The sequence below is a fragment of the Peromyscus californicus genome, unplaced genomic scaffold (genome assembly GCF_007827085.1).
Source record: "Peromyscus californicus insignis strain IS unplaced genomic scaffold, ASM782708v3 Scaffold_14__1_contigs__length_90479793_seg_1, whole genome shotgun sequence".
Taxonomy (NCBI): Eukaryota; Metazoa; Chordata; class Mammalia; order Rodentia; family Cricetidae; genus Peromyscus; species Peromyscus californicus.
In genome coordinates, this window is record NW_026294435.1 from 7,921,911 (window position 1) to 7,944,019 (window position 22,109).

The following is a 22,109-nucleotide window of genomic DNA, read 5'->3' on the forward strand; positions in this document are numbered from 1 at the left end:
AATAAAAAATTACTAAGTTTTTCAAGCCCTCTAGTTCCTCCCTTGTCTCATCCCAAGACTTCTGTTCCTTAAACTCAGCTTCATAGCCAAGAGGGAACTGACCCTAATTAAACAATGTTGCAAAAGTGTTCTCATCTAGTAGCACCGCTGGTGGAGTGGAGGGCTTTGTATTGTCCACATCTGCCTCAGGGAAAATTCCCCCTGCCATTCAAGACTTAGATCTAAGCTGTCCTGAATTAGTGCCCACAGGCCAAAAGCTTCCACAGGAATCTTTTCTGGTCCACATTCCTCATAATATTTTTGCATTTTGACTTCAATTCTCCCCCAGAAGTCTGTGTCCAGAGTCCCATAGCCAGAGAACCAAGGACACAGTTCCTCTATGAACTCCAAGAACCTCTGTACTTGTTGTGGTCCTACCTTATTAGCTCACCTAGTTTTCAAACTTTCTACAAGTGAATATACAAACATCTGCTTACTATTTCCCTGTCCCATTTCAGCTTTTCTTTCTCAGACCACTAAATCCACAGTGGCTGCTTATTCCTGGATGCTGTTTTCAGGTCCAACACTAGCGAAATTCTACTCTTACCCTAAGTTTCTTCCTAGATAATATTCCTATACCTAAGCTCTATATTTGTTCCTAAATTTAATAGACAGAAATTGAGAGAGAGAGAAAGAAAGAGACATAGACAGAGAGAGATACTTGCTACAACCTAATTTTTCTATATACAGTTTTTGCTTCTGAAGAATAAAATACCACCACCTAACTCTTTTATACAAAACTGGACATGTCAAACTGCTTCCTTTGGTGTTTCCCTACTCTCACTTAGTTCCTCTGTACCCAAGTCCTTAGTTCTGGCACCATCTGTAGGAGGACAGCTCCCACCTTTTAAAGGGTTCCTATGAGGAGGAGAAAGGAATAAGAAACTTGTAGATAGAAAGATAGTGGAAAGGAGAAAGACAGAAACACAGGATAACTTTGCGAGGACCTGGATCAAAATCCACCCACCCCTTCTGTCTCTTCAAAAGGGCTTTTTATAATAATGCCAAGGGGCAGGGCAAAAGACCTCTCCCTTGCTAGATCAAAGCATACTGTCCAGCCAAGTGCAGAGCCTTCCAAACATCTGGTAACCACTCCTGTGGTCAAATCATTCCCTTATGCAGCTCTGCTGGGTAAAGTAAGCTCATATCTCACTAGGAAACCTCTGTGGGTCTCCACAATTCAACTCCTCTGTGTCAGTGTGATATTTATTTATCTTTACTATAGGCTATAGTAGAAAAAGCATTGGGCTTGGAGACATATTTGAGTTTAGTTATCTGGCCTGTTATGTTACAGTTCCTTAAAGTTAGATATTATTTCTTTTTTTCTTTAGTTTTACTTTGTAAAATGAGGAAAGTGAAACAATATAGTGATTTTTAATTCTTCTAAACCAATGGACATTCTCATGTTCTTTTTTGTTTCTTTTCTCATTCTCCCCTTCCTTACTACCTTCTTCCCTTCCTTCCTCCCTTCCTTGCTTGCTTGCTTCCTTCCTCCCTTCCTCCTCCGCCCATCATTCCCTTTATCCATCTTTTTTTTTCTTTTCTTCCTTTCTTATCAAGTTTCACTATGTAGCCCTGGCTGGCCCCTACTTTTGTTTCTCCTCTGGCCTCTAGCTCCAGAGTGCTGCTGGGTTACAGATCTGTTGAATCTGTGTCATTCGATATTTTATTTGTTGTGATACTGGGAATTGAGCCTAGGGCATTGAGAATTCTAGGTAAGTGCTCTGCCACTGAGCTACATCTGTAACTGGAGTGGATATTTATACACATGGGAGCTGGAGCCCAGACTGTAAAGTAGGTATTGTAGACTGTCTGAATTGAAAGTAGAGGTGGGAAAGATGTGGGCTGCATGATCCAGTTCAACATGTTTGTAGATGACATCACATTGCACTGTAGAAGGTTGGACACCCCTGTACCCAACTCATCTGTAGTAGGCCCTCCAGTTTGCCTCCTCCCTTCCTGCATTTTGCTGTTAGGGGCCCATTAGTGGAGCTTCCTGGAGCAAAACTCAAAAACCTAGTAAGATTATCTCTCCAGACTTTAATAATTATAAAACTTATGATATAATTTTCATAATACTGTGAAATAAGTAATGTAGTATCCTGAAGTCTATACTCAGAGATAGGGAAATTCAAATTCATATTGATCATTTGTTGTAATCTCTTGTCTAGTTAGTGGGGGAGTAGGTACTTGAGTTCTGGGCTTCTGTTCTTGGTCTGGACACTATTATATTGCTATCAGATATTTACCCAACTAGCCTTATATTGATTTCAATAAATATGCTAGAAAAATAATGGAAAGTATTTCTGTCAGAAATTGTCACCCCACACTCATATTTCATTCACGTTCTCACATGTGCCCCCAAACCGCCTACAATGTTTCCCTTGGTGTGGTTCTGCAATGGGATGAACCAAGTTTTGGAACCATTATTCAGACTTCTAAGAAATAATTAGCTGTGAATAACTGTTCTAATTCTCAACAGAAATCTCTCAAATGCAGATCACCTAACTGAAAGAACACTTGGGTCTGTGTGATTTTTTAGATCAGTTTAATTTTTAAAATAACCCTTTTCATTGAGATAGATGACTCATTTATTCTCATTTAATGTAAAGCACATTAAAATGGAAACTCATAACCTCAACATATATCACAGAATTAAGTTAAACAAGATTAACATTGGGCTTAAAAGGAATGACAACTGAGGTGTACCCACAAGTGAGGACTACCACCCAAGGACAAAGGTAGGATGCTCTGTTGTGTTTCTGCTGTGATTTTCTTGACCACACAAGGGTATTTATTACTCATCCTTCAAGGCTCATGTCATCAACCACCTCCCATGTGAAGCTCATTTGTCCTGGCTCCTTTTCTTCCTGGGGATGACTTCCTTCTCCTGAGAGCTGCCCTAGAGCCTGACACTGTACATGTAGCCCTCTTTATAGTGTGGTACAACTCACTGCAAAATCTCAGCTCTTGCTGGAATTTAATTTCTGTATGAGCAGAGAACAACTGAAAGATATTTCTCCTATTATAAAAGTAATATGTACTCAGTGAGGAAATTTTAGAAAAACACAGAAAAGTTGAAATAAAAAAGAATAATTTCCTTAATATAAACAATGCTTGGAATTTCCAACGATTCTGTTTCCTTTGCCTTTGACCAATAATGTTGCACTTAATTGGGTAGGCATTGTTTTCAAGTGCTAGAGGATTTTCAAGTGCTAGAGGATTATAAATGTCTGGGCCACTCAATGTACAGTCTGGTTGACTGGTGCATTTACATTTATACCTTTGTCTTTATATCCGTATAGTAACATATGGACACTTAGAGCAGTGAAAGGTATTTTTGTTCATAGTATGGACAAGCTAGTCTGAAAAGTATTGTGTAAAGGGATTTGATTCTGGAAATCACTTACTTTTTTTGTCATTGTTTATTAATGAAGCAGAATTGGAGATTATTATAGGAAGTTGTTTTATTTTTTAAAAAACAAACCAACAAACATATTTTAGCTTGCGCACTGAGGGAGGGGTGAGGAGCATGTATAAGAACTGTGGAGTTCTTAGAGAGGCCCCTGGGCTTCTCAAGAGGAGAGAACTGCATCCTCAAAAATTCAGCAGAATTAATGAAAAGATTTGCAACCTCTTTGTGGAGGGAGAACCAGTTATTCCTGACTCACACCAGGAAAGAATGCAAGCTCCCTAGGTTCCTGCAGTTAATGGTATAAGTGCAGTTGAGGACAAGCTCCTAATCTCAGTGACAGTTTCATCATTAAAATGAAGGACACACTGGTGAGGTTTTAAGCACAGACCCTGACAATAATTTTCTTCAGGCTACCCTTCTTCAGCTCCCTACTTCTTTTGGCAGGACTGACAGTCTGTCTGGGTAAGCAAGCCAGGCTCCAAAACAGCAGGGAACATGCTTGTAGTTGGGGCCACACCAACAGGTCATTGGCATTAGTTACTCTAATGAATGTCAATCATGTCATGGGAGTTGACTTATTTCTAAAAGTTGAGTAGAAGCGTGGATGAAAATAGACTACTCACACTGGGGCTTCTTGCTGGCGAAAACTGAGATAATCTCACATCATCCAGGCACAGAATATCACTAATGTAGGCTTTCCTATATTTATAATATTTTAAGTGCATAAAAATCATATAAATTCCATATAGCTTTGAAAAGCAGAAAAACACATAAAATATCCCACACAGAAATATCTACTGCCAACATTTCCATGTATTTTGCATTTCAATGCAGAATTAGGATTTGTATTAGTTGCTTTTCTTGTTCTAGTGAAATATTTGGCAAAAGCAACTTAAGGAAGGGTTGTTGTGGGCTCATGATTTGAAGAGACAGCAATCGGTGATGGTGAGAAGGACAAGGCAGCAGGCTGCTGTGACCGCATCTGTGGTCGGGAAGAAGAGGGAGATGCTAATGCTGCTGTTTAACTTGCTTTTTCCTTTCCCCCTTTATATTGTCTGTGATTACAGTCTTTGAGATTGTGCAAACAGCTTTTTAGAAAGGTGTTCCTTCCCCAGGTAACCCTCCATGGAAGCCCCCTTAGGTGTACATCCAAAGATATGCCTCATCAATGGTGTAGGTGCTTCGAGTCTAAGGAAGCTGACAATAGACACTAAGTATTTCAACACTGTGTTGCATGTAAATAATCTACCATTTCCATTCAGTTTTTGATATCTATATCCTGACATAGATCATTTTATAAGTGAATGTCCATGCAATATTTTAGAAGTTAGCTCAGAATGCTGGCAAAAGTAAAATTAATTTAACCATTTTTCTATTGTGCAAGTTAGAATAGTTCCACTATTTTTCTCAGTATTAAATGTAACATTTCAAATGATATTGCTGTCTAAATTTCAAGGCATTCCTTCAGGATAAATATGTACTATAGTACTTACTGAATGAGCAGTATTTTAGTCCTTCGGGGTTGCTATAACAAACTATACTGGATGGCTTAGAAACCATACACATTTATTTCACACAGTTCTGGAGGGGCTGGGGTGGGGGATCTGGCCTGTCCACCCAGAGTATTGTGCACCAGGAGTATTGTACAGCAAGACTCCTTCTCAGCATGCCAATTGCTAATCCCATGAGATCTCTGAGCACATGAGCTAATCATCTTCTTGATGGTTAGCCTTGATTGTTAACTTGATACAACATAAAATCACCTGGGAAAAGTTTTAATGTGATGCTGTCTACATTGGGTTGACCTGTGGGTACGTCTATAGGGGTTTGTTTTAATTAATTTAATTGATATGGGAAAACCCAGCCCAGTGTGGGCTACACTGTTCCCTAGGCAGGGAACTTGGAATTGTGTAAGAGTGGAGAGATGGAGCTGAGCACAAACAAGCCAGGCAGTGAGCATGCATGCACTCCTTCTCTCTGCTCTTGATTAGGGGTGGAATTTGACTATCTGTTTTCCCCAGAATGGACTGAAGCCTGGAATCAAAAAAGCTTCTTTCTCTACTGTTCTTCCTTCCTTCCTCTTGTCCTTCCTTCCTTCCTTTCATTTTTTTTGTTTGTTTAGTTTTGTTTTTAAGGCATTTTATCAGAGCAATAGATATGTAACTAGAATATCTTCCAAAAAGTTTATCCCCTAAATATGCTCACATTAGGGATTAAATTTCAACTAATGACTGGGAGACTCACACATGGCAAATCAAGCCACGGCAAATGAAATGCCTAAAATCTTCATATTTGTCAGTAGATTTCTGACCAAAGAAGTGAAGAAATTTTCTCTTCTACAAGCCATCACTCAGGGCTATCCCTTAAAAAATATCAAGTAGTATGTATGAAGTGGTCACTATTTTAGTAAAGTATCTGATTCTAAAAATGGTACTCTTGATCACTAGATGAGCTTATAATTTTTCAGTTATTTACTTGCACTTTTACATAGTGTCTTTATGTGGGGGTTTTCCTGTTTTTCATATTGGCTGAAGTTTTTCTTTTCTTTTCTCACCCAAATATTTTCATAGCCTCATCTCTTTGTATTACAAAGCATGGTTGTTTTCCTTTTGTAATTTGTTTTTGCCTTTTCATTTTATTGAGTTCCTGAGGGCATAGCCTTTTGTACTAAGAGTGTAACTTTTATTTTTAGGTTTTTCTTTTGAAGTGTGGCTTCTATTGTAGTAGAATGTATCACCTGGATATTTACTTTTCTTTGTTGTGTTGTTACTTTCAAAACAGAAGTTGCACTCTGTAGCCAAGGCTGGCCTGGACTTCACAATCATAGCCTTCACAAGGTGGCAATGGTGGCCTTGAACTCATGGCAATGCTTTCCCTTCAGTCTCCTAGGTGCTAGGTGCTAGAATTACAGGCCACTATATAAAGCTAATTTGCTTCCCTGGGGCTCCTGTTTTATTTCATTAATAAGAGCTTATAGAACAATCTCCAATAATCATGGTGATAAGAAGTATTGACTTCTTGTTTGCTATTTAATAGCTACTGACTGTTGACATAAAGAAAATACACCTTATAAAGCTAAAACCTTTTATCTTTTGTTTACTATGAGTGACATTAGTATATCATGATGACTTTAACGTGAGTTTCAGAAAAAAAGATGTGAATGCAAGTTCTTCAGTGTTTTGAAACCTTAATTATGAGGGTGTGTGAATTCTTTCTTATAGAATGGATGAGATGCTTAAGGCCAGGCATCCATACTACTTCACACTGGACCTGGCACATGAAGGTGTTCAAACAATGTCAGCTATTATCTTTACTATTCTTAGAAAACTCCTTATGAGTATCCATTGACTAATCAGAGCAAATTCATTTTTGTCTACTAGAAATGACATATTGCTGGGCACTGGAGAGATGGCTGAGTGGTTAAGAGCCCTCGTTGCTCTTGCAGAGGACTTGGTTTAGATTTGCAGCACTCACGTGGTGGCTCATAGCCATTTGTAACTCTCGTTCCAGGATCCAACACCCTCTTCTGGTCTCTGTGGATATATGCCGACAAAACACACACATAAAAATAAATGAATGCCAATTTAAAAGGCCTACTGTTAGGATGCAGCACTTGGCTTTAGTGGATTGTTACTTTTATATGTCCTTGTCTGATTTGTGTATTTTCAAAGGAAAGTATTGGTGTGGTGCTGTTTAGTAATTCTTCACTTGGGAATTGGGAATCCCACCTATTTGTAATTATTTAGGGATAAACTTTGAAAAGAGAAGAAATAGCCCAGTGACAGGTTTGCTGTAGTTAGGGCAGACTTACTTCTGAGATGCGGCAGTCTCAGGCACAAGCCCGGTTCCTTCCAATCATTTGGATACTTTTTGAAGGGTTCCTAGTCCCTTCCCACTGATGGCGCTTCTTGGCTTCTTGTTTTCCCTATACCAGGATTCCTCCTGAGGCTGAACCCACCATGGCTGTGCTCAGGAACTCTTTATGAAAAATCTCATCTCTTCCCTGTCACTCTTTTAGATTCTGGAGATCTGGTGTGTAAATGGGCAGAACTTATTTCTACGTACTGAAATAGCATCAGCTTGAATGTTCAGAATCTAAATATAGCATCTTTTGTTGCTGTTATTGTTTAGACATTTATACTCAGTGGATTTTCAGATATTTAATTACTAAAGATAACTGAAGCTTCTTACCTTAAACACTAGATCTTTTAGAAGAAAATAACATTTCTGGTTGAACTAAGTCTCAAAGATATTGCTGTTTCTCTCAAAGAAGCAAAGTTGTAAACTAGGTCTGATAATAAAGACCTATTATCATATAATCCCATTTATTTGGGAGGCTGAGGCAGGAGGATCACAAGTTCAAGCCTTGCTTACACTACAGAGTAAGTTCAAGTCCAACCACAACAACTTAGTAAGTCCTTCAAAATAGAAAGGGAAAAGAAGGTTGGGGCTATTGCTCAGTGGTAGGGAATTTGTCACTCAGTGTGGGATAATCTAGGTTCAATTCACAGTACCACAAATTCAAGCCACCAACACAAAACCACAAAATAACTTGTGATATACAGTGCATACCTGGTGCTTCTGATGAAGCAGCCAGTCTAGAAAGTGTCATTCTCAATGCTGTTACAGAGAAAAATGCACAAGTGTGTCTGTGGTCACTCACTATGAACATTTATAGTGAGTTATTTACTTATTTATACATTTACTTATCTCTCCGACATGGGTGAAATGCTTATCTTCATTTTATAGAGGAGTCTTATGCCCTGAGCAGTTGGGAGATGTGTTGCAAGCCAACAGAGCTGGGAACTGATCTGATTCCTTCAGAATTGTCTGTGCTCTTCACCTCCACTTCAGCTTGTGTCTTTGCACCTCATGATGGGTCCCTCCACACTAGTGAAAGCTGCTTGTCCTGCGGCATGCATTGTCAGTCTTTCTGTTTTGAGGTCAACACACTTCCTCGAGTTTCCTTGCTTCCATCTACTCTGCTCATCACTTTGACTCTCTTCCCTGCCGCCGCTCCTCATGGGATTCAGGCTGAGGACTCCCAATCACAAGAGCCTGCCTAGAGTGCTGTATCAAGTAGAAAGTTTGCAGTAGGCTTAATTTTGGCTTACAAAGAAAAACCCAAACAGTATTTTGGAAAGGCCTGGTGGAAAGAACAGTAATGGTCAGTTATAGGCAGAGTGTCGACTATCACTTTACATTAGATGCTCAGCTTTCATTCCTTCATTTAAAACTCTCAACAGTTTCCAAATTGGAGACTACACAGCTGTGTTGATAATACAGAAGTCCCTTCGCTGTCCAGTCTTCACTCACCCAATAATCTAAGCTCACTCCATGGCTTACTGCCCATAAAGCCCTGGATTTTCACATTCTAATTTTTTTCCTTACATTTATTCGATTTCCTTTAACAAATACTTTTCCATTTAAACCATTTTGGGTTTTATAGTCTACTTTCCATTATCCTAAGTATATCAAGTTATTTGAAGCATAAGCTTAGGGACAAGATGGACTGAAGCTTGATAGAATATTGAAAGCAGCATAAGAAACTTATGATTTGGATATTCTTTCTCTGCTGGTAGGAGTATTTCAGGTCAGGTGGAAGCCTGGTGCAGGGGAATCTCCCAGAACCTCAGCTTAGACTCCTAGCAACAGCGGGTGAGTAGACTGAACTGGATATCTCCTGTGACCAGATTGGTGCCTGGCCCAATTGTCATCAGAGAGGTGTCATCCAGGAACTGATGGAGGCAGACACAGAGACCCACAGTCAAACATTAGGCAGAGTTTGGGAATCCAGCAGAGGGGAGGAGAAAGAAGTGCAGGAGCCAGAAGGGTCAAGGACACCACGGGAAGGCTCACACAGTCAGCTAATCTGGGCTCATGGGGCTCACAGAGACTGAACCTACAACCAGGGAGCCTGCATGGGAATGACGTAGGCCCCCTGCATATATGTTACAGTTGGTTCTCTTGTGGGACTCCTAACAGGGAGAACAGGGGCTGTTTCTGACCCTTTTACTGGCTTTTGGGACCCTACTTCTTGTACATGGTCGCCTTGCCTAACCTTAATACATGAGGAGGTGCTTAGTCTTACTGCAACTTGATATATCATGTTTTATTGATACTCATGGGAGAGCTGCCCTTTCCTGGATAGAGATGGAAGAGGAGGGGATTGAAGGGTGAGGAGCAGGATGGCAGGAATGAGTGGGAGGGGAAAGTGGGGAGAGGCTGAGGCCAGGATGTAAAATAAATAGACGAACAAAGAAAAATAAAAGAAACTTCTGAAGGGTTATAGGAAGCATTCAATGATTTCTGTCATTCTAGCAGTGGGGAGGTGAATGTGTCTGAAGTATGAAGTCCAGTCATGGACCTTAGAGGGAAACCTAGTACTGTAGTTTTCCTAAATAGATACATTGTTAAATTGCCTCAAATCTTAAGTTTACAGTCACAGATCAGTGCTACTCTCAACCCTGGTCAGAGAAGCTTCTTTTTACAGCGAGCAGCAGTTAATGCAGACTCATACTTGGACAAGCTGCTGAAAATAAGTGGCCATCGAGGGCTCAGTCTTAAATGAGACATGTATATCAGGCCCCCAGAGGCTCAAACAACATTGTGAAGAGGACTGGAAAAGATAGAAGAACAAGAGGATGACGAGAAGTGCCATGGAACGTCCTCTGGACAGGACACGGCTGTCGCACTCATGAGCTAGAGTAGCTGTGATGTCAGCATGAGGGGAGGGGCTCATGAGATTCCACATCTACCTGAAGAGCTGTAGCAATCGATGGGAACTGGTGTAGGGGAGTCATTGCTCTTCAGGGCCATGGCTATTGATAGGTTGCCCATGATATACAGGCAATAACTGGACTCAGCAGGTTATTAAACCCCAATAAAAGCAAAGGATATGAAGGTGGGCAGGGAACATGCATACTGAGGGCTGGTTCTGGGGAGAGTGGGTAGGGGAGGTTGATTTGCTATGATATAAAGATGCATTGTGTGTGTGTGTGTGTGTGTATGTGTGTGTGTGTGTGAGAGAGAGAGAGAGAGAGATAGAGAGAGAGAGAGAGAGAGAGAGAGAGAGAGAGAGAGAGAGAGAGAGAGAAATTGTCAAATAATAACTAAAAAATGTAAAAACAGATTAGGGCATGGAAGGGTGAGCAAAGAGGAAATAGGAAATGATCTAGATATTGAATTATAAATTATAGGAACACTGATCAGATTGGGAAGCAGAAATGGAAGAGAGATCAAGAATGGCTTTGAGTTGGGTGGTGGTGGTGCACGCCTTTAATCCCAGCACTCAGGAGGCGAGACAGGCAGATCTCTGTGAGTTCAAGGCCAGCCTGGCCTACAGAGTGAGACCAAGGACAGGCACCAAAACTACACGGAGAAACCCTGTCTTGAAAAACCGAAAAAAAGAATGGCTTTGAAATTGAAATTTCTCATATTTTGCTTGGTGGAGGAGGCCTCAAGTCCCGAGATATGGAATACAGAAGGCTCAATGACTTTATAGGGGGAAAGTGAGTTTTACTTCAATGTGCTGAGTATGATGAACTTGGGACACATTTAGGAAGAAACACCTAGACCTCTGAAAATGAGAGTCCTTTATGGATTCTCCTGACAGTTCTTAGAGATCCCCAGGTTCTTGGCAACAGCAAGAATGGTATTCTTGTTTGTGGTGGACTCCATGTGATGCACACAGTTTTGTATGCTTCCTAAATGTCTCTGTTTCCCTTTCCTTTTCTGGAAGCCACTGAGACTTTTCTCTAGATTATGGCTATTGATTCTTTAATGTGCTTTGCACTTGGTAGCTAGATAATTGTATTTCCTCCAGGAACCAGAGTGATGCCTTTGTATTCAGGGATGGTAGTGTGCACAGAGAAGCCAGATGGCACTGGGCTGCAAAGGGTCAAGTTTGAGAGAAACATAAATAAATAGACCCATGTCAAAATCTTCTATACTAGGGAATAAGCACAATTCTTTTCATTTTATTTCTTGTCCAAATAACTCTTCCAGAGAGTCCTCCAAGCAAATTACCCCATCAGAAATTAAACGGGACACTCACAGCACACACTTTTAAATCTATGACCTGCTCTTGTTAGGACTAAAAATAGTACCTTCCTGATGATCACAGGACTGGCATGTTGTAGAGCCTCTTATTTTAGCTCCAAACATCCCCATTCTCTTTGAATGACTGGTAAGTTGGTGATTTTTCTATTTCCTTCTTTCTTTTCTTGATTCAGTATAAAATAAGCAAATAGGTTAGAGGAACACTGTTCAAAAGCCGTGCTTAAAAATCCCTTTGTCCTCAGGGGCTGTCATATCTATGTCCTTAGTTGAAAATAATTACATTAATAGTTTTAAGGGCTAATTAGCATTTATAGTAAACACATTGTTCCCCACTCTAAGGGGAGGAGTGGCTGTATCCTTTCTGCAGAGTAATTGCTTTTCAAAATCAGGACCCATTTATCTTTCGGCAATATCTGCCATCAACGGATCAACAGGTGCTTGTGTGTTGACTTTTTTCCACCATGGGTATTAAGACTGTAATCCTTACAACAAAAGTTGAAGAAATTTGACTACGGAAATGTAATGTAGGCATAATTTCTACTTTTACGAGTCACGAAATGCCTTGTGTAGTTCACATGCCTCTTGCCTTCCTCAGTTTAAGTAAGGAATTTGTCATCTGTGTTCACACCTTCTTCCCTGCTTAGAAATGCAGGAAAGGGCCAGAATTCTCTCCTTATTGCATCAGGTCCTTCACCCTCAAAGCCAATTGTGGATAAATTCATGTACTTTTTGAGTATACTTTTGAGGCTATTGGCCTTCCTCCCATGAAGCCCCCTTCAGGGTATTTAAGTGCCTACAGCCACTTTCAGTACTTCCCCTAACCCAAGATACCGAGCAACTCAAAATAGACAAAGTGGTCAGAGGAAAGGTCTGAATTAAGCATCCACTTTCTGCCACATTCTAATCCTGACAAGGATGCTTTGCTGCATCAATTGCAAGCCAGCAGCCTTTGGATACACTTTGCTCCCTCTGGTACAAAGGCAGATGAAGAACATGTATAAGTTCGTTATATGCTTAATTGGCTCATGGTGTAAAGTCCCACCTGCCTTCCCCTGCCACAGCCATGTTCTCAGTGTGATACCTCCTTCAAGTGAAACTCTCAGAGTCAGTCAGTGGATTGCTTAAAAACACCCTTGACAACAACCACTTTATAGACAAAGAGTCAAGATGAGGAAGACATACAAATCTCAAATCCATACTTTTTCAGGCTAAGCTCCCTTTTCCTGTCTTCTTAGCCTAATGGTCATTGACATTGGGATATGTTTGGGACTTATTGTGGGAAATATCTTATGACAGCAAGATTATCAGTTAATGATACATGTTCTGTCTCTAGTGCGCTTAAGAACTGTGTATAGGTTTTTCTTCTTCAGCTTCCCACTGTGAGCTGCTGTAACAAAAATAGAAAGGACTAAACTTGCGTGCTCTATCTCTTGAAGGCAGGGTGACCAGTGCAGTATTATAAATGGACTTCTATTAATGTCTTAAAGTCTGGTGTACTCAACAAAGCCATTACAATTTTGACATTACAGTTTCTTAAGCAGCCTTAATGAACATTTTAAAGGAGAATAATAATACTTGTAGGCTTTGGAAATTATATGTTTTCAGCAAAAATTAAATAGAAATTTCTTGGTTATTAGTTTTATCTGATGAATTAAAAAGTATCAGTTGAAATAACGGAAATCTTCTCTTCCATAATTATCTAAAATGATTATCTGTGATCTATGTACCTAATATGAGTCATTATAATTTTTGTACATCACTTCAAGGATACAGTCAGTCTCAGCCTAGTAGCCCAATACTTCCATAACAAGGGGACAATCCAATTGCAAAGTTTGTTGCTAACTTTTTATATTTATGTAGACATCACAGAATATTTTTAATGCTATGAGGAAATTGCTGAGATAGAAGGGAGGTGCTGTCCCGTTCATCACAAACATTTCTTGAATTATCACATGTTCTCTCCAAGACAGCCTATTTGTGGATATATTCTATTCCTGGTAAGTAGCCCTGAGTATCTCATATTAATTCTCCTTGAACGTGGTTGTTTCCTTAAAATATATCCAAGTGACACCTAAGCTGAAGTGCCAAGTAACAAACCTTTAGAATGTTTTCAAGGGGAACTGTCCTTCTTGTTATCTACCTGATACTTTTCTCATACCTTCTCTAACTCAGAGCTTTTACCGAAGAGAATATGGACTGTCATCATACGTAATTTGAATCTGGCTGGGCCATGGAATGCCTAGACATCAGATCAGGCATGGTTCAGGATATGTCTGTAAGAGTGTTTCTGCATGAGATTGACTTTGGGATCTGAGTAGAGCAGTCTGTCTTCCCAGTGTGGGTGAGCACCATCCAACCCATGTATCTAGAGTGGATAGGAAGGCTCTGTAAATGGGGCTTGGACTCAGAATGGACTCCATCCACTCTCCTAGCTCTCTAGTTTGTACATGAAACATTCTGGAAGTTGTCAGCTTGGGAAAGATTCCCACCCCATCTTTCTCTCTCCAACCCCCCTAATACACACACACACACACACACACACACACACACACACACACACACACACACACACACACACTCTTTTGCCCCATTAGTTTCATTTCTCTGGAGCACCACAGCAAACACTTCAGCTATCCAAAGTCAACATCATCATTTCATCAAACTCCTATTTTAAATTTTAATTTTGAATGTCCATATAAAAATTTGCTCCTGGTGTAACAAACCGAAAGTGAGCAATCTGCTCACCATTATAATTTGGACTCTTCTGATGTAAACAGAGATCTGTTGGCCTTTGAGACCCTATAAAGAAGGCCAAAGAAATGCCTGGATTCCTTCATATATGTTATCAACTTGAAAGAGGTACAAATGTCTCCTGCTTGAGAAGACTGTTCCTAAAAGTATAGCCACATTTCAAATGTGTGGAGTTAATATATCATTATTTGTTAAGATATGAACTCAATCTACTTAGCAAAATAGTAAGTGACCTCATATGTACAGATCTCTTCACTGAATAATGATGTGCATCCTATTCATAATTTCTTCAATATTTAGACCCACAATATCAAAACAAATAAAAGGCCATAATAATAAAGTATCCAAATAAGCAACTGAGGTATGGATTCCTGATTTGATAACAGCTAGATCCTCTCTATTATGAAAGAGGGGGCAGGCATATTGTTAGAAAATATAAACAAATAGTAATTTAACTAGCTTAGGTTTAAGAAAATAAATACATTCTTTGTAGTAGTCACCAAGGAATCAATGATGACAACAACCAAAATATAGTAGTGGTTGTTTCTTTTGGAGGAAGATACAAAGTTTGAGTCGTGGCTGAGTACTTACAGTGTATAATTTTTATGAAAAAACTGGAAGCAGGATGGAAATGGTATTAACCTCTGTCATCATCCCTAGCATCTCAACTCTAGCACAACAGTCCCAGTATTTTTACCATGTTATCTAGGTATATAATTTCCCACAAAAGACACATTTATCAGATTCCTTTGCAGCTAGGTATGTCTGTGAAATTTCATTTTCTTTAGTGAGAAGTGAATGGATATTTACAACCACAAGTTCTATAACAATTGTCCAGAAAGGAATTATTTAGAACAGACTTCCTGTTTCCATTCTTCCTGTGAAAAGACATTTTCAGGTGAATTCCTCACTGATCATATAAATGCGAAGCGTTCCAAATCAGATGAACCTTGTGTTCCTCCAACTTGGATGGACCTCATGTTTCTGAATGATCTCATGGAACAGAGCTGCTATGATGTTTGTTATGGAAGAAATAAACTCTTGTACATTTTTTTGTTGTTATATCTCTAAGTCTTTATCCAGTCTCACTGTGTCAGCTCTCTACTCTTGATAAAACATGAGAATCCCTTAGCTTACTTTTGGTTTCTTATAATAGTCTCTCCAGTAACAATCAACTCCTGTTCCTAGTCATTATCTCTTAAGTCATAGATTCTAATGGACTGCTGTCCTCTAGAATAGCACAGAAACAGTAAAAAGAACCTCGTGAACAGATACATCTTCAAACAGGTATTTTGGATAAATAAATAGGGTTATTCTTTTTTTAGAATACAGAGAATAGAGAGACTACACAACATTTTGTTTTACCAATGCAGTTCAGGGCTTATGGATCTAGATTTTTTTTGTTTTCATCCCACCATGTTCCTTCTATCTGTCTTAAACATATATTGTATTTTAATGATAGAAAATAGTACAACTAATCACATATCCAATAAGAGGCAACTTTTTAAAGGAAAAACTATGTCAGATAACTTCATTTTTCAGATAATCAACACCTAGAAATTTATCCATTTGTGTTTCCATAGTTAATGCTAAAAATCTGTCTTACATAATACCAACAACAATACCAGTAATTTGAGAAGTGTGATTTTCTGATTGAAGAAATAGATAGGATACTTTACATCCAAAAGTAAACCAAGACTGTTGTGGAGTATTAGTTTAAGATATTTATTTATGCTGTGGACTATTTGTCTAATGATGTAAAGATGTGTTGCATTCTTTTGTGTTGCACTTATTTAACTCTGTAAAGCTTTGTTATTTTGCCTGTCTAAACACCTGATTGGTCTAGCAAAGAAATGAATGGCCAATAGCCAGACAGGATAGAGGAATAGGCAGGGCTGCCAGGTAGAAAGAACAAGTAGGAGGAGAAATCTAGGCTCAAGTGAAGAGCAAGGGGAGAGAAGAGGAGAAGGAGAGGAGGATGCTTGGGGCCAGTACCTAGCCACACAGCTAGACACAGGAGCCTCTGTCACTACAGATTTTGGGTTGATTGTAACAAAATCGAAAGTGAAGACAGGACTCTGAGGGAAGAGAAAGCTTGATTCTTTTAAAATCACTTCAGCTTAGAGAAAAGACTGACTGAGTGAAAGACAATTCAGCATTTGGAAAAACTGTACTGATAACATAGGGTGGTTGAGGCCATGATGCTAAATCCATCTCTAACTTTTGACGGTATGGTTTCTCTTGAGGAACATGGACGTCTAGGGAGAAGATAAGCTCCCTGCATATGGAATGAGACATGAAGTGAACCTTGGATCATACAGGCTAATGTCACCCAGTGGTTCTGCTAGTCCCATGTGTCACGGCAAAGAGGCAGGTGCTGATTTCTTGGGGATGGAGTGATTCAGCTCTACAGTTAATGCTACTAGCTGTTGGCAGTATGCTTTTTCTCTCATCATCACCGATCTGTCCTTAAAGACTTTATCTCTTCATACACACCATAGAGAAAAAAATGAAGTGTGCTTCACGGCTTGGGGATAACAACGAAAGTAGTCAGCGTCAGTGTGGGCATTGGCGCAGTTGCTATAGAGAACCTGTCTAGCCAGCAGACGCTCTAGGAGTTAGGGTGGAGCTGTAGCCCCCCAGAAGTCACGAGGGAGAGATTCATTGCCTGAGAAGTGATGGGAGACTGTGATTAGAGCTAACTTCTGCAGTTATGCAGAGTGATTTCATTTAATGGTCAATAGGAGATTGAAATTTAAAAATATTCAGTGAGGGTCAGGGAAATGAATTTCAAACATAACACACATCACTCCTTTTGCAAACAATTAAAATAACACTAGCCAACAAAATCAAACCAAATGCTCAAGGCTAAATGGATCCTTCAGTCTCAGTCAGTTACCCAGCAGCAGTTGCAATACAATCCTAGAACCACAGGACACCTGTAAATAATTAAATAGCACATGTTCCTGTAACATGTTACAGGCACTGTTGTGGGCATTTCCTAGCATTTTTTTTTTTACATTCACAAAATATTTTTTATTATTTTGACTTTTCCCCAACTGTTTACAAACAGAACACATGGAACTAAGAGGAGGAAGTGGTGGTGGGGCATAGGGAAGGAATTTTAGGGAACTTTAGGAGATGGAATGGGGTGTGGGCTTGATCAAAACACAATATGTGCCTGTATAAAAGTCTCAAACAATGAACAAGGAGTAAAGAAAAGAAAAAAGTGTAAAAATCCATTATAAGATTTATGGTTCCTACAAAACCAAGCAGTGGGCCACAATGTTGAATTTCTAGTATAAATTAGTAATTCTTACTGGGGCAGATACATAGCCTACTCAACAGCATTTGCAAAACAATGACTGACTTTTTTGTCTTAGAGTCTTTTCTGAGCTCCTACATATTAAAATTCTTGTGAATTTTGTTCTAAAGTATGTTCCTTTGATTGATAAAGTATTTTCAAATTAGAACCAAGTTGAATGCTTGGATGGCTCTGTAGTCTCTGAAGATGTTTTTAGCATGAATATTCTTCACAGTAAAGCTAAATAGCAATGGATTGCAGGAAAGAGATTCTCAGAAATTTTTAGAAATCTAAGAAAGACCAATGAAATTTTATAGAAGAGGTCTATTTGTTCAAGATTGTAAATGAGAAAAGTGTCTTTGCTGATTATCTTTACTCACACATGCACACAAATGTCTATATCCACAAACACCCATTTTTTTTTTTTGAGTGAAAGTATTAGGCCCTCAAGCTCTTTCCTGAGTGTGACCTCCACCTCAAGATTCTCTAGTGATTGTTTCTCCAGTTGCGACCTTACTTCCCCTGGGATTTTTTAAGAACACAACCTCAAGCACCAGGAGAGAATCACTAGGATTGAAATACATTTTCTCAGTTTGTACCTTCAGAGTATCCATGCTATTTGCAGGTAGCAGGCCTCTGCTGGCATCAGCCATCAGAGTTGATTTGCTGTGGTATATATTTCTGTAGTGACAAAAGGGAGCCCCACGTGGAAAATGCAAGGCCAATAATCATATTTATCACCAATTTAGCTTGAGGTTGCAAAAAGTCAATGCTTTCTAACTCCTAATGAGCTACTTCTCTTTCAACCAGTTATTAGCCTTTTTTGAGAGTAACCACTATGGGCAGCTGTCAGTCATTATTGCATAATGACACACAGGGCATGGGATTTCTTTTGGAAGAAAAAGAACTCTTTTCCCCTTTCTCTCTTCAGTTCTAGCAAATGTTCTTTCTGTTTCTAAGGCAATGCACATTTTTATATCCACGCATGCAAATGGGTTACAAAACAGTTGTGCCCTTATTTTCCTGAGTTCAGCTTCCTCAATTTAGTAAATACTATATTCTGATAATATGGATAACAACACCAAGAAGAGTCTAGTAGCAACTCTCTACACAAAACCCATAATAAGGTGCAGTCCAGGACATATACCATATTATTATCATCAGAGTAGTTTTCCGCAGTTGGAAAGAGAAAGCAATAACAAGTATGGGAACTCAGCTGGGCAACTGGCTCCCACATTTTATGACAGGGAACTCTTGAGGAGAGAGGGATAAGAGATATTAGATAGAAGGATAGAGGGGAGAGAAACAGATACAAACACAGCATAGCCTTGGGAGGGCCTGGATCCTTATCCACTGGCCCTTTCTGTCTCCTCTAAAGGGCTATTTATAGGAATGCCAAGGGGTGGAGCAAAAGACCTCCCCCTAGCACAGCCAAGTGCAGACCCTTTCCAATCACCTGGTAACCACACATATGGTCGAGCAATCCTCTAATGCAGCTCTGCAGAGTAAAGCAAGCTCAGATCTCACTAGGAAACTTTTGTGGGCCTCCACAAACAAGTCAACTAGCACTAATGAAGAAACACTATCCCTGGGCTTGGTCTCCTCCATGACAGCACAAAGCTGTCTGAGGAGCTTGAAGTGGATGGGGACAGCAGGTGAGCTGCAGATTCCTTACTCCTTACCAGGCACCTTTTGAAGAAAACACAGATGATCTCTCTTTCTAAAGGGCATGTGTGTGTGTGTGTGTGTGTGTGTGTGTGTGTGTGTGTGTGTGTGCATGGAGGACTGTGGTCAACTTCAGCTTCTCATCCTCAGGAGCCTTTCATCTTGTTTGCTGAGACAGGTTTCTCCCTGGGACTGATCCCTACCTGGGGTGGCTAGCCTGTGCTACCATGCCTGGCTTTACCCATGGGTGCTGGGGAATCAGACTCAGGTCCCCATGCTTGTGCTGAAAGCACATTACTGACTGAGCTATCACCCCGACTCCAGGTATTTTGTTCTTAAAATTTACTCTTAATTCATGGCTCTGTCAGTTAAGAGTTGCATTAAAAGATCTCCTTTGCCAGTCAATAAAATAGATTTTATTACTATCATAACTATTTCTGGGGTCTCTTGTCTCATCTAAGTTTCTTAAAGTTTGAGAAAATTCTGTTGTGTTAAAAGAATATTCTGGGGAATTCCCTTCTGGACAGAGGTGAGTGCCCTGGCTCAGCCCGGACCCCATCCCTGGGCACCAGCCACTCCTGGGAAGACCTGCCCAACTTGGCCCCAGGTTCTGGTCACCAGGCAGGTTCCCTTCTAGCCCCATCCAGGAAGGATCCCCTTCTCCAAGACCCCCTGCAGACCCTGCAATCTCCACGCCCTGCCCCCACTCCCATCCACCCGAGACCCCAGCCACTTCCTGAGACTTACAGACCAGCCCCCAGCTCCCATCTTGCCCCAGACTTCCCTTCTGGACCAGAGAGAAAAAGAGAGAGAGAGAGAGAGAGAGAGAGAGAGAGAGAGAGAGAGAGAGAGGAGACAAGAGCTCTCATCCTGCCCCGGACTTCCCATCCCGGAGTTCCCATTTGGACAAGAGAGCTCCCATCTGGACAAGAGAGAGAGACTTCCTAAATCTGTCAGCTCTGTCTGAACCAAGGGCGCTGATAAGACCAAGAATGAACCACAAGGAGATGGGCAGACGTCAAGGCAGAAATACATACAACAAAATGAAGAGCAATACAGCATCACCAGAACCTAGCCCTCCTCCAACATCTAGACCTGAACATCAAAAATTGGAAGAAGCAGAAGAAAACAGCCTTATGAATGACATCATGAAGAAGGTAGAGGCTTGTGTAGAGGAAAAGACAAAAAAAATGGGAAGAATGCTGTAAACAACTAGAGGAAAGGGCAAACAAATTAGAAGAAAACAATAAAGTCCTGGAAGAAAACAATAAAGTACTGAAAGAAAATCAAGAAAAAGCAATGAAACAAATGAAGGAAACAGTCCAAGACATGAAAAGGGAAATAGAAAAAATGAAGAAGACACAAACAGAGGGAATGCTGGAAATAGAAAATCTGAGTAAACGATCGGAACTTCAGATGCAAGTATAACCAACAGAATGCAAGAGATGGAAGAGAGGATCTCTGGCATTGAAGATACAGTAGAAGAAATAGATTCATCAGTCAAAGAAAACACTAAAGCCAACAAAGTCATGAACTAAAATGTCCAAGAAATTTGGGACACCATGAAAAGACCAAAACTACAAATAATAGGGGTAGAAGAAGGAAAAGAATACCAACTCAAGGGCACAGAAAATATATTCAACAAGATCATAGAAGAAAACTTTCCCAACTTAAAGAAGAAAATGCCTATGAAGATACAAGAAGCCTATAGAACACCAAACAGACTAGACCCCCAAAAAAGTCCCCTCACCACATAATAATTAAACAACTAAACGTACAGAATAAAGAAAGAATATTAAGAGCAGCAAAGGAAAAAGGCCAAGTGACTTATAAAGGCAAACCCATCAGAATAACACCCGATTTCTCAATGGAGACTTTGAAAATCAGAAGGACCTGGACAGATGTAATGCAGACACTAAGGGACCATGGATGCCAGCCTAGACTAATATACCAGCAAAACTTTCAGTCATCATAGATGGAGTGAACAAGACATTCCAAGACAAAGCCAGATTTAAACAATAATTATCCACAAACCCAGCCCTACAGAAAGCACTAGAAGGAAAATTACAACCTAAGGAAGTCAGATACACCCTCAAAAACACAGGCAATAGATAAAGCCACAGCAGTAAACCCCAACAAAGAGAAGTACACACACATTACCACCAAAAAATAACAGGAATGAACAATCACTGGTCATTAACATCCCTCAATATCAATGGACTTAATTCACCTATAAAAAGACATAGACTTACAGAATGGATACGAAAGCAGGACCCATATTTCTGCTGCATACAAGAAACCCATCTCAAATTCAAAGATAGACACTACCTAAGAATAAAAGGCTGGGAAATGACTTTCCAATCAAATGGTCTTAAGAAACAAGCAGGTGTAGCCATCCTGATATCCAGCAAAATAGACTTCAAACTAAAATCAATCAAAAGAGATCAAGAAGGGCATTACATACTCATCACAGGAAAGATCCACCAAGATGAAGTTTCAATTCTGAACATTTATGCCCCAAACACAAGGGTACCCACATATGTAAAAGAAACATTACTAAAGCTTAAACCACATATAAAACCCCACACATTGATAGTGGGAGACCTCAACACCCCACTTTCACCACTGGACAAGTCTCCCAACTCAAAACTTAACAGAGAAATAAAGGATTTAACTGATGTCATGACTCAAATGGACTTAATCGATATCTACAGAACATTCCATCCTAACAAAAAAGAATATACCTTCTCAGCACCCCATGGAACCTTCTCTAAAATCGACCACATACTTGGCCACAAAACAAATCTCAACAGATACAAAACAATTGGAATAACCTCCTGTGTTCTATCAGACCACCATGGTCTAAAGTTAGAC

At 39.9% G+C, this 22,109-nt stretch overlaps 1 protein-coding gene across 2 annotated transcripts in view; it reads right to left on the reverse strand.

Moving 5' to 3' along the window:
* Positions 1-22,109, reverse strand: part of Cdh20 (cadherin 20) — a 252,321-nt gene that overhangs the window by 186,571 nt on the left and 43,641 nt on the right. The gene's annotated exons all lie outside the window — the stretch shown is intronic.